Genomic DNA, 16979 nt, shown 5'->3' on the forward strand with positions numbered 1-16979 from the left:
GGGTCCCGTATTACCAAGCTAAGGTCAAATCCACTGCGCCACCACAGGACTACTCAAAATATATAGCTTTCTAAGTTCTGTTTATTTGGAAATTCTGCTGGAAATTTTCTTTCTGGAAATCCAGCAGTTCTGCCGATTGCTGGAAATTTTCTCATGACTAACCATCAGTGTCCCTCATTCTTTACCTTGAATGTACTTTCTGATGCAACAGAGTTTGAAGGTGCTAATCTGGAAAAGGGCTTGTGTGTTTTGGGTCTATTTTTTGACTTTTAAAAGACCTTTGATATGGTTGGACACAATGTTTGTCTGTCTACACTATTTTTATTCTATTTTTACATGTTGAATTTAACTGGAGATATGTTGGATTTAACTGCGGACAAGTTGCATTGAACTGAGGACATGTTGGATTTAACTAGGGACATGTTGAATTTAACTGGGGATATGTCGCATTTCACTTCGGACATGTTGAATTTAACTGAGGTCATGTTGAATTTTAGTGGGGACAAGTAAATTACTGGGGACATGTTGAATTTAACTGGGGAAATAATCAATTTTACTAGGGACATAGACACGTTGATTTTTGCTGGAGACATATTAAATTTAACTGAGGAGATGATGAATTTAACTTTGGATATGTTGCATTCAATTGGGGACATGTTGAATTAACGGCGGACATGTCGAATTTAACTGAGGATTATGTTAATTTTAACTGATAACATATTTGTTTTACTGGAAACACCCTAGGACTGGAAGTGATAAGAAAAGAACAACGACCGTCATTCCCACTGCCCGAACGAAAAGAGGTATACGATCAATAGATATTGATTGAGGTCGTATATTAATAAAAGTAGTAATAAAATTCACAGCCAATAAAAGGGAAGAAACCCCAGCTAAATGAAGTGAAAAAAAATATAAGTCTACAGAAGGTCCGGCATGAGGAATAGCCGGTGAGAGTGGAGGATATACTGTCCATCCAGTTCCTGCACCTCTTTCCACTATATTTCTGGCCAAGAGAAGAGTTAGGGATGGAAGATGTATTCAAAATCTTAAGTGATTTAGTCGGGGGAAGGCTATATCCGTAGCACCTAGTATAATGGGTACTAGTCAGTTACCAAATCCTCCAATCAAGATTGGTATATCCATGAAAAAAATCATGATAAATGCATGAACTGTCACAATGACATTATATAATTGTTCGTAACCAATCAGAGAGCCTGGCTGGCTCAATTCTGCTCGGAAAAGCATTCTTAAAGAAGTCCCAACTATACCTGCTGAAGCCCAATAAATAAAGAACAAAGTTCCAATATCTTTTTGATTTGTAGAATAAAATCAACGTTGCATACAGAAAGTGGCCAACAATAGGTGCTAAATTGTAAATTTAGTTAAGGATTATTCCCTTTACTATGGTTAATTTGTGGCTCAGTAGTTTAAAAAAAATATAAGATTGCAAATCTTGAGTTGTGTCTAACCCGGCCTTAATCAGTTATATCACTTTTCAGGCAGGAAGTAATTTTGTATATAAGTGTTTTGTGCACGTAATATTTTGATTCTTAAAGAGAAATTTACATTTCATATATAATAAACAGATGGGGTGCCTGATAAAAAGGATTGCTTTGATACTGTAATTATGTAGATAATACCCCCATCTATTTTAAGTAGAAATTAATAGAGCTTAAGAATCTCTTATTTCCAGCTTTGAAGGCTAGTAGTTTAATTAACTTAAAGCTTTACAAAAATAACAGGGGAAGAAAAATATTGAGCCCTTTTGATAAAATGCCCAGGATCTCTATTTACTTAGACTTTACCTCTGAAGGGAATAAAAGAGAGATCACAGTAATCTTAAAATAAAAATAGACTGAGAGACAAGAGGATATGACAAGGGCTAGTACAAGAAAAGGGGGGGGGGAGAAACATTTATTTCTAGAGATATTCATTTAATAAGAAATCCCAAAAAGGGGGGTAGTCCGGCTAAAGAGAGGAGACTAAATGAAGTCGAAGCCTTACACATCAATCTGGCATTATTATTTATCTGGGTGAGGGAGCATTTCCCCTTTTGTTGTAGTAAAATTACTACAAAATATAGGATAGCTAGATAAGTGATATAATAAATTAATATCAAGAAAAATCTACTTATATTAACTATTAATTAGGATAAATTTCCAACAGAGGGAAACGTCATAACCAGCCGAAGGTTGGATTGGTTAATTCCCCCCAATCCACCAATCAATGCTCTAACAAGGATAAAAAAAGAATTTGTAATTTACATTATAACTAGTCGGAGAAGAGGTCCAATTTTCTGAAAAGTGATTAAAAGAGATAAAACTTTTCATGGCATAGACTCAGAAATACTTACTAGTCATAGGTAAAACGAGGCTGTGCCAATCTTAATTAGTAGGGCAAAAGGGATAAAGAATGCAAATGATTGATTCAAAATGCTCGCTAAAAAGATGACTGAGGCTACTGACTGAATTAAGAAATACTTTAATCTATTTTCCCTTCTCTCTTCAATCAAAATGGGGATAATGCTTAATAAATTTATTTCTATTCTAAGTCACAGACATAACCAGGAGTGGGAGGATAGTATAAGAACATAAGAAAAAATACGCATGACCACTTAATCATTTAAAGAGAGATTGCTCTATCATTGGGGTAAGAGCCCAGTAGCTTATCTTAACTTACTCTTTAACACCTACACTAGAGAGACTATGCTTCCCAGTGGCTATGCTTTAGAATGAGGCATTACAAGGGAGGTATTTCTTATCATAGGCCAACATCAATAAAACAACCACATTCTATTCCAATAGTAAACAATACTTAGCATACATCAAGTCTTCGATTTCTTCTCCAACTAATAGAGATTACGGTTGTCGCAAGTGATTAAGACGGTCAAATTACCCTCCTCCCCCCGACCAAACGGAACAAAATCCTTAATTTCATAATTTTTGGGGGAAAATTGAGGGCAGCTGAACCTAACCTTTTACAGAATCAAAGGCAGTACCCCAAAGTGGCCATTTTTTGAGGTAATATCAAGAACTGGTGCTTTATTGTGTAAAAGAGTGTTACAAAATACCCTAAACGTGACTTTTAAGCCGTTTTTTTTGTGATTTTAGGGGTTTTTGAATTTAAGATTTGAAAAAAATTTCCCTATACAGAAGGTCATTATCATGATGTTAAATAAAAAAAATAATCTTTTATTATAACTACATATAATAAGATATAAACTTATCCGTAGTATTTTTTCCTTGTCCTAACACTAAGGGTTAGGACAAAAATACTACAAATAAGTTTATAACTCTATTAAATTTCAAACCCTCCTAAGAGGGTTGTATTAAATGAGACAATGATTTTATTCATCCTGGAACACCAAATCTTCCAGGATAAATAGAAATCAATATCTCTAGGCTATTCAAGAAACCCTCTTAGGAGGGTTAGAAGGAAATTTAATATTATATAAATGATATAAATAACGCACATTCAACACACTTTTATTATCTCCCAACTCCCAAGGTAAGAATTTGGTGGTTTCTAAACTTAGAGGAACCTGCCCCGTAAAAGACAATCCACGAGACAATCAACCCGTTCTTGTGAAACAGATTATATACCGTCGTTCAGGGGATTAAACAAATAACTTCTAATCAGGCATAGACCTAGGAGGGAGCCAAAGTTCCATCAAATGGAAATGTTAGCAGGGACAGGCAGGTCTACTAAGGCAGAATTAATAATCTTGAGGGCAGGCTGGGTCTTGCATAAAGATAACATTTTATTTTTTTAAATCACGGGGGCATTAAACCATCGACCGTAGGGGCTTCTTATTGCTGTTTAAAAAGTCAATAGCTAGAACGAAGGCCAAAAATAAGTACACTACTACAAATGAATTGGCTAATAGAGTAGGTCTAGTAACTTTAAAATTAATGACCATGATATCAGCAGGATAGAGATTCCCCGAAGAAGAGCTTATAAATATATTATTATAATCAAAACCAAGAAAGAGAAGATAATTGTAGGAAGAACTCATATGAATGAAGTTAATTTCAATAGCAAAGTTCTCGTTAGCTCTAAGCGAAGATACATAAATAAATATTACCAGAATTCCACCCAAAAAGATCAAAAAAAGAATTAAGAAAATTCACAAGGAAATATTTTTAAGCAGAATACAAATTAATAGAGTTTGGATGAATAACAAGAGCGTAAAAGCAAGAGGATGATTTATTAGGAGCATAAGTATAGAAATAACGACAATAGATCGTAGCATTTAAAAAGGTAGATTAATAAAATTATTAACTTTGGAAGTTAAAGATGTTAATAACTCTTTTGAAGAACGAGACACTTCTTTAAATTTAGTTTACAAGACCTACATTATTTTTTAATTACTCAGTCTATTCAAGTAATTTATTTAGCTCTCTTCTTAGGGTTATTAATCTTCTTTTCAAGAAGCAAGCACCTGTAACTCTGCTGAGATTAGAATTCCTTTTACTGTTCGGATTATTAATATATTCAAATTACCTAAGAATAATCAATGCATTCATCTTCCTCAGAATTACAGTTTGTGAAGAATTACAGTTGCAATCATCTTCCTCAGAATTAAAGTTTGTGAAGGAGCTTTAGGATTATCAGTAGCCTACTAGTATATTTAGTGCGTCCATCAGGAACGGATCAAGTACAATTTTTAAATGAATAAGTGGTTCCTTACCTCAAGTCTAATATACTTAATATTAACTTATAAGTTGATATTCGAACTCCACTCAGAATGGGGGAGCATCCTATTGACTTTAACGTCAGGAATCTTTTTTTTAATAGTTATTAGCTTGAAGCCAAGTTGGCCATTAAGCTATAGAATTATTCTTTTAAGTCTGTTTGTACTTTTATGGCTCACTTTCACTACTCGGTCATTTATTTCATTTTACGTTTTCTTTGAGTGCTCTTTAATTCCTACAATCATCTTAATTCTCGGGTGAGGTTATCAGCCAGAACGTTCTCCTGCTTCCTATTATTTCTTATTTTATACTATATTCTTCTCTTTACCTCTTCTTTTTATCATAATTGCTCATACAAGTCTGTATTCATCCTTTTTCTTGGGATTCTGGGGAAATTTTCCAGGAAAGATAATCTTTCTTTGGCCATTCTTCCATTTTTAGTGAAACTTTCAGTTTACTTTGCACATATTTGGCTACTCAAGGCTCATGTAGAGGCTATGGCCTCTACTTGGTGCAAGGACTAAACATTTATAAAGATAATTTATTAATAGGGGTCTGTTTAGTAGGCGGAATCTTCAGCTGCTTGATTTGCTTGCGGCAATCTGATGTTAAGTAATCAATTACTTACTCTTCCGTAGCTCATATATCGTTTGTCATTTGGGGTTTACTCATATCCTGCACCCACACGAATTTAAGATCAATTTTAATAATGGTGTCTCACGGGATCTGTTCTTTCGGATTATTTTATTTAAGCTATCTATTCTATGTGTGTATTTGAAGTTGGAGATTCAGGCTCACCCACAGAACCATTTTTCTTTTTCTATATTTATGCTTTTGATGGTTCGGTCGTCCTATCTGGAGCCTTATGTTTTTTCTCATCTTGCTATTGCATTGATTAGTACTTCAGCACCGGCCATGGGGAAAGTCTATATATTTTTAGTTGATTAGAATACAGTTTAAGGGAATATCTAGTCGGAAGCGCCCACTTCATCCCCCTATTAACTTTAGTCCTCGTCTACTGTTATAAGTTAAAAAGAATATTAGTTTGTGGAACTAAATAAGAATAATCTCTAGGAGTATTGCTATATTTCGTATCAGGTTACATTTTATTAATTATCGGAGTAACGTCTATTTGTTGTTTATTCTTATTGTTTGTATCGGATGAAATTTACTTCTAAGAAAATCCTTCTTGCATTTGGATTATCAAGTCTGTTTAGAATGATTAGGACTATCATTTATCTTTCTAGTGCTTCTTATTTCTTCTCAAGTTATAATTTATTCTTCTTATTATATAAGCGATGAAATTTTTCTAAACCACTGCATAAGCATAATACTAAGATTCATATCATCTATGGTTTTGTTAATCATATCTTCAGACGGGCTAAGACTGATGTTGGTTTGAGACGGGGTAGGGATCCCCTCTTCTTCATTAATTATATTCTATGAAAATTACACTTCTTCTTCTAGAGGGATATTCACCATTCTAAGAAACCGGGTGGGGGATGAATTAATTTTATGGTCATTGGGGCTAATGTTTTACACTAGGAGTTGAGATTATATATTTTTAAGATATTTCTCTTTATCAGTCATGCTCCTTTTTATTCTATCTTCTTTCATTAAAAGAGCCCAGTTACCATTTTCTGCGCGATTACCAGCAGCCATAGTAGCCCCTACTCCCGTCTTATCTTTAGTTCATTCTTCTACACTGGTAACAGCCGGAATCTATTTGCTGATTCGTTCATCTCCTTCATTTGAAGAGAGAGGATGTTCTCTACTTGTTACCATTGGGGCTCTTCTTTCACAAAAAAAGCTCAGTTACCTTTTTCTGCGCGATTACCAGGAGCCATAGTAGCCTTCACTCACTTCACATCCTTAGTTCATTTTTCTACACTGATAACTGCCGGAATCTATTTGCTGATTCGTTTGTCTCCTTCATTTGAAGAGTGAACGAATCACTCTTCAAACGAAGTGATTCGTTTGATTCTATTCTCCACTTTTAAGAGTAGAGTTACCCTGGGGGCTCTAGCTTCCTTTTTCTCAGGGCTGGCCACTTTCGGATAAAACGATTTAAAACGAGTAATTGCATTGTGCACATTGAGCCAGTTAGGAGTAATAATATGTTCTTTAGGGTTGGGGCTTATACTATTTTCTTACTTTCATCTCTTTGCCTATGCGCTCTTTAAAGCCATTCTTTTTATATGTTCGGTGGTCGTAATCCACTCATTAGGTGTACAAGATATACGTCGAATAGGAGGGGTATCTAAAATACTTCCTAGTATAGCTTACACTAGCTATATCATCTCAGTTTGTTCCTTAAGACTGATGGGATTCCCGTTTTTATCAGGTTTCTTTTCGAAAGATCTAATTATTGAATCTTCAGAGGACCTTGGCCTATTGATTCCCAGCTAACTTATATTAGTCTCATGTCTTTTAACAGGAACTTATTCTTCCCGAATCGCAATAATAGGCTTATGCTCCCATAACTATAATCTAGGCTGTCAGTACAAGGACGACTAAGGCGATTATCTAACCCCCCTTTTTGTCCTTTACTGGGGAGCCGTTATAGGTGGATACATTTTTTATTGGTGCTTTCAGGGGGATGCAAGAATCATCTTAGGTGCATCCGAGAAGATTCTCCTCCTTTCTCTTATCAGAATAGGGGTTGTCCTACCCTACTTTATCAAATCACTCAGCTTAGGTCTCAGAATCTATCGAATTATAATATTATTTTTACCATCCATTACAGGGCGGACAAGATTCATACCCTTAGCTATGGGTGAACTTCTCTACTACTAGGATGACTGCGACTAGGTAGAGGAAGCAGGACCTTAACTTATCTACCAAAACAGTTCGTGGGGCTCAACAATAATTTTGATTTTAACTTCCTCCCCATATAAGGTGCTCATTCTATCTTCTTTATTGTTCACACTATTTATATATTTCTATAGCTTAATAGGAGCAAAACACTGAAGATGTTGGGGCGGATTATTCCTGGAAATAGCTAGGAGACATCTGTCTATCTATGCATTGAAAATGCATTGTATTAAATATACTAAATAGGCAGTGAGTAGAATTTAACTACCCGGCTGAAGAGTTAGCAGCTCCCATTCTTTTTTATGCTTCCAAACAGGGGCTACCCCTGTCCTCTTCATTAACAATGAAGCGCTATTAATTAGCTTCTGTTAAAGATTGGGGGCCAAGAGGCCTAAGTTTAGGTCGAAACTGGATTTGATAACATCAATTTTCACTCTGAGAGAAGGGATATACCCTCCTTTAGGATGCAAACTCAATATTCTGATTAAACTATTCTCCTAAATATACTAACCTCCAATAAAGCTACAATTATTTAATTCATCTGAGGGCAACCTCTTTTCGCTCATAAATACTCCTGCAACAAGGATAAAAGAAAAGAAGATAACCATGTAGGTTCTTGGGTAGGATATATTCAAAAATACTATAGGTAGGAAAAAGGGTAATTTATACATCAAAAATAAGAAAAATTAGAGTAATAACAAAAAACCGAATAGAAAAGGGGGCTCGAGAGGAATTTAAGGATCAAATCCACATTCAAATGGGGAACTTTTCTCACGATCTAGAGACATTTTTTATTAATAAACACCCCAAGGGTCAGCATAATAGAAACAAGTATAAAAATTCTTAATCAAAATAAAATAATTATCTTTACCTAACAGGATCCTTCGATTGGAAGCCAAGTATAATATTTATACTAAAAAGATTTTATTCTCCTCATCAGTAAATAGAAAGATGAAGAAACAACCATACAAAGACAACAAAGTGTCTGTATCAAGCTGCAGCCTCAAAACCGAAATTATGTTGGGGGGAGAAGTAGCATTTAGCGTGCTTATGCTAATTATGAGAAAAATAGTGCCAATAAGCACATATAAACCATGAAAACCTGTCGGTAAAAAGAATATAGATCCATAGATTCCATCTGCAATAGTGAAAGAGGCCTCTATATATTCCAATCCTTGGAGAAACAAGAAGTATACTCCCAACTACACAGTAATCAGGAGCCCCTATAAACACTGATCAAAATTGTTTTCTATCAAGGCATGGTGGGCTCAAGTTACTGTAACCCCTGAAGCCAGAAGGATACTTGTATTCAGTAGCGGTACTTGGAACGGATTAAATCTTTCTACTCCGATTTGGGGTCACAAGGCCCAACTTCAATATTTTGCGATAGACTTCTGGGAAAAAATGCCCAAAAGAAAGAGACAAAAAAGAAAATCTCACAAATAATAAACAAAATTATTCCTCATCATAATCCAAATCCAACCTTTGTTGAATGCATTCCTTGAAAAATAACATTTCGTGAGACATCTTGCCACCATTGATACGAGACAAATATGATTGTAAACAACCCTGTAAAGAAGAGCATTCTATCAAAAGAATGAAAAAATTTTACAAGTCCCGAAGCTATTGCCAAAGTTCCTATACCTGTAGCCAGGGGTCAAGGTCTAATGTTAACTAATTGATAGGGGTGATTTTATTGATTCATTATTCTCTTGCGTAGAGAGTTATTAAAGTCATTAAAACATAAGATTGAATAATAGCCACAGATAATTCTAGTATCAATAAGAAATTCTGTGAAAAGACTACAATTGCAGTAATATAAACTTTTTCTATGGTACCTTGGGCCCCTAAGAGTGTTAGTAGGAGATGGCCGGCAATCATATTGGCCGCAAGTCTGACAGAGAGTTTAGTAGGTCGAATTATATTTCTAATGATTTCAATCACTTCTATGAAAGGTATCAGAGGCACCGGTGTTCCTAGAGGCACAATATGAGCTAAAGCGCTTGTAGTCGCCTTAACTCAAGCAAATATGTTGAAAGAGATCCAGAGAGGAACTGCAAGTCTTAAAATGAACGTTAAATCTCGTAGCAGTGAAAATATAGGGGAATAAACCAATAAAATTATTAAACAAAATAAATAAGAAAAGGGCAATAACTAGGATATTAGCACCAAATCTAGTTGGTCCTATAAGTAAAGATCTCTCCCGAATCAGTCCTATCAGAACTCTCTTAGCCAAAAATTGAGGTCGTGAGGGGATTAATCAAATAGATATCACTATATAAGAGAGGGGTTAACATTCTTAACCAGATGGATAAAAAAGAGGAAGTCGGATCAAATACTGAAAAGAGATTCGCTATCATTTTCAATTCAAATAAATAGTCTGATTAGAGAATCTCTTAGAAGAAGGGACTGAATATGGTTGAAAAGGGAAAAAACTATAGTCATAATTGTTCATAGGAGGGCTATGGAGATAAAAAAGATTATAACTCAAGGGAGCGGTATTATTTGGGGAATAAGAGACTGCCACTGGCTTCTTAAGGTTGATAACCTTATATTTATTCTTAAACTAAGTCTCTATTCCATAGGGGGAAATTACCATAAAAGAGCTTAAGATGCTACCGCTTGACTGATTCATTCCCAACTCAGTTATTAAAGGAAATCAATGAACGAATCCTGCTATAACAGCAAAGGCAGCACCCATTGACAAAACGTAGTGAAAATGGTCGACCACGTGATTGGTATCGCGGAGAATAATATCTATTCTGGAGTTTGAGAGTACAACTCCGGTAAGTCCCTCTAAAGTACATAAGAACACGAACCCAAGGGCCCATAGTATAGAGGGGGGTAGAGTAAGTCGTTTTCCGTGTAAGGTCCCGATTCATCTTAAAATCTTAATTCCATCTAAAAATACAAGGATTTGCACTGATTATAGTTGCAGCAGTAAAATATGCTCGGTTGTCTAAGTCCATTCCCATAGTAAACATATGATGAACCCAGAAAACAAAACCAAGAATACCAATAGCAATTATAGCATAAATCATACCTAATGTACCAAATTCTTCCTTCTTACCTCTCTCTTGACTAATAATATGGGATACCATTTCGAATCCAGGTAAAATTTAAATATATACTTCAGAATGTTCTAAAAATCAGAATAAATGTTGATAAAGGATGTGGTCTCCGCCACCTGCGGGATCAAAGAAAGAAGTATTCAAGGTAGGATCAGTTAAAAATATAGTAAAAGCTCCCACTAGGACTGGAAGTGGTGAGAGGAACGGCCGTAATTCCCACTGCCCAAACGAAAAGAGGTATAAGATCAATAGATATTAATTGAGGTCGTATATTAATAATAGTAGTAATAAAATTCACAGCCCCTTAAATGGAAGAAACCCCAGCTAAATGAAGTGAAAAAATATCTAAGTCTACAGAAGGTCCGGCTTGAGCAATGGCATATGAGAGTGGAGGATATGCTGTCCATCCAGTTCCTGCACTTCTTTTCACTATAGATATGGCCAAGAGAAGAGTTAGGGATGGAGGATGTATTCAAAATTTTAAGTGATTTAGTCGGGGGAAGGCTATATCCGGAGCGCATAGTATAATGGGTACTAGTCAGTTACCAAATCTTCCAATCAAGATTGGTATACCCATGAATAAAAAATCATGATAAATGCATGAGCTGTCACAATGACATTATATACTTGTTCGTCACCATTCAGAGAACCTGGCTGGCTCAATTTTGCTCGGATAAGCATTCTTAAAGAAGTCCCAACTATACCTGCTCAAGCCCAATAAATAAAGTACAAAGCTCCAATACCTTTGTGATTTTTAGAATAAAATCAACGTTGCATACGTAAATTGGCCGACAATAGTTGCTAAATTGTAAATTTAGTTAAGGATTATTCCCTTTACTAAGGTTAATTTGTGGCTCAGTAGTTTAAAAAAATATAAGATTGCAAATCTTGAGTTGTGTCTAACCCGGCCTTAGTCAGTTATATCACTTTTCAGGCAGGAAGTAATTTTGTATATAAGTGTTTTGTGCACGTAAGATTTTGATTCTTAAGGAAAAATTTACATTTCATATATAATAAACAGATGGGGTACCTGATAAAAAGGTGCCTGACAAACAGATGGGGTGCCTGATACTGTAATTATGTTGATAATACCCCCATCTATGTTAAGTAGAAATTAAAAAAGCTTAAGAACCTCTTATTTCCAGCTTTGAAGGCTGGTAGTTTAATTAACTTAAAGCTTTACAAAAAGAACAGGGGAAGAAAAATATTGAACCCTTTTGATAAAATGCCCAGGATCTATATTTAATTAGACTTTACCTCTGAGGGGAATAAAAGAGAGCTCATAGCAATCTTAAAATAAAAATACACTGAGAGACACGAGGATATAACATGGGCTAGTACAAGAAGAGGGGGTAAAACATTTATTTCTAGAGATATTCATTTAATAAAAAATCCCAAAAAGGGGGATATTCCGACTAAAGAGAGAAGACTAAATGAAATCGAAGCCTTATAGATCAATTTGGCATTATTATTAATCATGGCGAGGGAGCATGTACCCTTATGTTGTAGTAAAATTACTAAAAAATATAAGATAGCCAAATAAGTGATATTATAAATTATTATCAAGAAAAATCCACTTAAATAAAATATTAATCAGGATAAATGTCTAACAGAGGAAAACCCCATAACTAGCCGAAGGTTGGATTGGTTAATTCCCCCCAATCCATCAATCAATGCTCTAACAAGGATAAGAAAATAATTTGTAAAATGCATTATAACTAGTCCGAGAAGAGGTCAAATTTTCTGAAAAGTTATTAAAAGAGATAAAACCTTTCATGACATAGACTTAGAAATACTTACTAGTCATATGTGAAACGAGGCCGCGCCACTCTTAATTAGTAGGGCAAAAGGGATTAAGAATGCAAATGATTGATTCAAAATACTCGCTAAAAAGATGACTGAGGCTAATGACTGAATTAAGAAATACTTTAATCTATTTTCCCATCTCTCTTCAATCATGATAGGGATAAAACTTAAAGAATTTATTTTTATTCTAAGTCACAGACCTAACCAGGAGTGGGAGGATACTATAAGAATATAAGAAAAATTTAGGCATAACCACTTAATCATTTAAAGAGAGATTGCTCTATCATTGGGGTAAGAGCCCAGTAGCTTATCTTAGAATACTCTTTAACACCTACACTAGAGAAGGGTCCCCCCCTCAGAGGCGTTGCTTCAGAATGAGGCCAACATCATCGGCCAACATCAATAAAACAACCGCATTCTATTCCAATAGTAAACAATATTTAGCATATATCAAATCCTCGATTTCTTCTCCAACAAAAAGAGATGTTAGCTGTCGCAAGCGATTAAGGTGGTCAAATTACCCCCCCCCCCCGACCAAACGGAACAAAATCATTACTTTCATTATTTTTGGAGGAAAATTGAGGGCAGTTGAACCTAGCCTTTTACAGAATCAAAGGCAGTACCTCGAAGTGGCCATTTTTTTAGGTAATATCAAGAACTGGTGTTTTAATCGTGTAAAAGGGTGTTACAAAATCCCCTAGACGTGACTTTTAAGCCGATTTTCAGCAATTCTAGGGGTTTTTGAATTTAGAATTTGAAACAAATTTACCTATACAGAACGTCATTATCATGATATTAAATAAAAAAAAATAATCTTTTATTATAGCTACCTTTAATAAGATATAAACTTATCTGTAGCATTTTCTCCTTAACACAAATACTACAAATAAGTTTATGGCTCTATTAAATTTCAAACCCTCCTAAGAGGGTTGTATTAAATGAAATAATGATTTTATTTATCCTGGAACACCAAATCTTCCAGGATAAATAGAAATCAATATCTCTAGGCTATTCAGGAAACCCTCTTAGGAGGGTTAGAACGAAATTTAATATTATATAAATGATATAAATAACGCACATTCACCGCTGTTTTATTGAACTAATAAAAGAGGGGTGAATGTACTGTACAGAACGTTATATAAATGAACATTAAATATATGAATATACATACGCAGGCTTGGCTCTTTGGCAAGGCCCCTCCCCAGACATGTAGGTTAAGCTTACATGTCTAAGGGGGGAGGGCTTGTTACAGAGGCAGCCTGCGTATTTAATGTTGCATGTCACTTCGTTTGTATATATATTTACAGTACATTTAGTTACAGCATTGCATTTCGCCATTCGGTGTCGTTTCGATTCGTCATTAGCTACACTCAATTCTTACTCAAGGTTGAACAAGCAACATATTATTTACATGGGCACTTTAGGTACCTAGGGGTGGGCTAGTTCCCTATTTAACCTTTTTATTTTTGTTCATAACTTCTATAATAACATATGCAACATAGCAAGTATTCAAATAATTTGTAATTTACATTTGTGTATGCATTCACTTGAAAGAAATTTAATTCCAAGTACCAAGGAGAAATTTAGTCGGGAGGGGCAATTATTGTATGATAAGAAATTAACTCATCAGACAAGTAGTCACTATTAATTCTATTTCTACTATTATTGACTTACTTGCATGACGTATAATCATACACACATGAAGCTGGCTTATAGTATTTTTCATATTTAAAAATATAAATATCGACCGGATGTTACGCTCTTTATGGCGGCCAGAGAATGGGTTTCGGTCGCTTGCAGGGCTAGCTGCTTTTATTAACCTCCCAGATCTGTCTTCTTCGTATTAATGTCCATAGATTCTATTTTTACGGACTGCTGACCTACTAAGTAAATCTGGGAACACCGTCTTGTTCAATATGCTTTATTTACATTTAACAACACTGCTAACCCATATTCAGGGCTAATCACTAACAGATTCAGCAGTGAAAGTTTGATTCTAGCTAGTCTATTTACTATTTCTACGAGCCATATGCAAGATATCATTTTAGACAAGAGGTGGAGTGGCCAATATTATTGTCTATTTCCTAGGTATAGCGAATGAAAAGATTGGGGGGCGACCTTGTGCCAGCATCCGCGGTCACACAAGGTCCTAGAGGAAATATTTTAGGTGAACAGAGGAGCTTTGGCACAAATATATTTCATATCAATAAGGGTGAAATCTGTATTTATCTCCTATTTTCTTTGATTAAAGCACTTTTTAGATGGTCAAAAAACTAGTATTAGATACCGTACTAGTCCACTCTTAATTAACCTGGATAGTATTATTCAGACCTAAAGAATTTAGTGGTTTCTAAGCTTACTAGAGGAACCTGCCCCATAAACGACAATCCACGAGACAATCAACCCGTTCTGGTGAAACAGCTTATATACCGTCGTTCAGGGGATTAAATAATTAACTTCTCTTAATTGCTTAGGCTAACAAATCAGATCAAGGTGTAGCTTATGTTCGGGAGAGGGTGTGTTACAAAAAGAACTTACACGGAATCTTTATGTTACCATGGAGAAGAAGCTGGGTTTAGAAGTAAGGCCTGCTAAACTGATGAAGGCTCTGAGAAATGTACACATCGCCCGTCGCTCTCGTTTCTGAAGAGATAAGTCGTAACAAAGTAGGCACACCGGAAAGTGTGTCTTGAAAGAAGGAGGGAGTTTGAATAAACATTTTGCTTGCACTAAAAAGATACTCTTTACTGTGCTTCCTAGATCTCTACTCATAAATTTTTTTAAAACATAATGAATCAAAAAATAATGTCGGTCTTGTAAACCGGATTTAGAGAAATCTCTCGGTCTTCAAAAGAGTTATTAACATCTTTAAACTTCCAAAGTTAATATTTATATTAAAATATCTTTTGAAATGCTAATATCTATTGTTGTTATTTCTATACTTATGATCCTAATTAATCATCCTCTTGCTTTTACGCTCTCGTTATTCATCCAAACTCTATTATTGGTATTATGCTTAAAAATATTTCCTTGTGAATTTCCTTAATTATTTTTTTGATATTTTTGGGTGGAATTCTGGTTATATTTATTAATGTATCTTCGCTCAGAGCTAACGAGAAGTTTGCTATTGAGTTAACTTCAATCACATGAGTTCTTCCTACAATTATCTTCTCAGTCTTGGTTTCGCTTGAAAATGATATATTTTTAAGCTCTTCTTTGGGGTATCTCTTTCCTGCTGACCTCACGTTCATTAATTTTAATGTTAATAAACTTACTCTATTAGCCTTTTCATTTGTAGTAGCGTACTTATTTCTGGCCCTCCTTCTAGTTTCCCCTCTGGCCCTCCTATTGACTTTTTAAACAGGAATAAGAAGCCCCTATGGTCAATGGTTAAATGACCCCCCAGATTTTAAAAAATAAGCGATTTTTCATTTTTCATTTCTTAATCCCCTTTCTGGTAGCCGGTTTAACAATAATTCACCTTTTATTCCTTCATCAAAGAGGCTCTAGTAATCCTCTTGGGATTAACGCCAACCTAGACAAGTTACCATTCAACCCTTATTTTACTATTAAGGATACCGTGGGATTTATAGTGCTTATCTTTATTCTTTTAGCTCTATCCCTTACTAGACCTTATCTTCTAGGAGACCCTGATAATTTCATTCCTGCTAATCCGTTAGTTACCCCAGCCCATATCCAGCAACAAGAATATTTTCTGTTTGCATATGCTATCCTACGGTCTATTCCTAATAAATTAGGAGGGATAATTGCTCTTGTCTCTTCTATTCTCACTCTTGTGTCATTTCTTTTACATTTATGCCCAAGCTCTGAGGTCTCGAGTTGTATTCTATCGCTCAACCCATATTTTGATCATGAGTATCCGTATTCTTACTTCTCACATGGATTGGGGCACGACCCGTAGAATATCCTTATATTTTTCTAGGCCAAGTTCTCACGCGTGTGCAATTCTCTTGTTTTGTATTTACTCCAATTATTATTAATATTAACGACACGATTGCGTAGTGAGACCCCTTGGCCGATTAAAGCATCTGTTTTGAAAGCAGGATAAGGTTGATTATACAACCAGGGGTCTTTAATATTAGCCCCTTTGGGAAAGACTTCAATAGAGACAGAGAAATATAAGAGATACCAGCAGAAGGCTTTTTCAGCATAAGTATAATAGTTTATCGTAGCAGTAGCGAGGGAAAGATCCGTGTCTCCAAAGATAGAAGTACACCACTAAGCAAAATATCAAAAAGCTTATTCCCCCGAATACTACACTTAATAGAAGAGATATGAAAAGAATACTAGCATATTCAGATAATATAGTTAAAGCAAAGCCGACCCCTATGTACTCTGTGTTAAAGCCCGACACTAATTCAGATCCCGCCTCAGCTAAATTGAATGGGGTACGATTGGTCTGTGCCAGAATTGTAATGAACCAGCACAATCCTAGAGAGAAACGTAAATATCGGGGTCACCCTAAATACGAGGACTTAACTACATACCCCACTAGATCGAGCTTTTGACTAATATTAAAGGAGAGAGAATAATGATAATTAGAGCTACTTCATAAGAAATAGTCCGTACCCCC

At 35.3% G+C, this 16979-nt stretch overlaps 3 pseudogenes; all 3 read right to left on the minus strand.

Annotated features, from left to right (window-relative positions):
* Positions 1-726: 726 nt before the first annotated feature.
* LOC136033531 (cytochrome c oxidase subunit 1-like) lies at positions 727-1356 on the minus strand (annotated as a pseudogene).
* A 7088-nt stretch (positions 1357-8444) lies between these two features.
* On the minus strand, positions 8445-9213 carry LOC136034222 (cytochrome c oxidase subunit 3-like; annotated as a pseudogene).
* A 1444-nt stretch (positions 9214-10657) lies between these two features.
* Positions 10658-14111, minus strand: LOC136033532 (cytochrome c oxidase subunit 1-like; annotated as a pseudogene).
* Between the last annotated feature and the right edge of the window lie 2868 nt (positions 14112-16979).

Source organism: Artemia franciscana, chromosome 12 (genome assembly GCF_032884065.1).
Source record: "Artemia franciscana chromosome 12, ASM3288406v1, whole genome shotgun sequence".
In the NCBI taxonomy this organism is placed as follows: Eukaryota; Metazoa; Arthropoda; class Branchiopoda; order Anostraca; family Artemiidae; genus Artemia; species Artemia franciscana.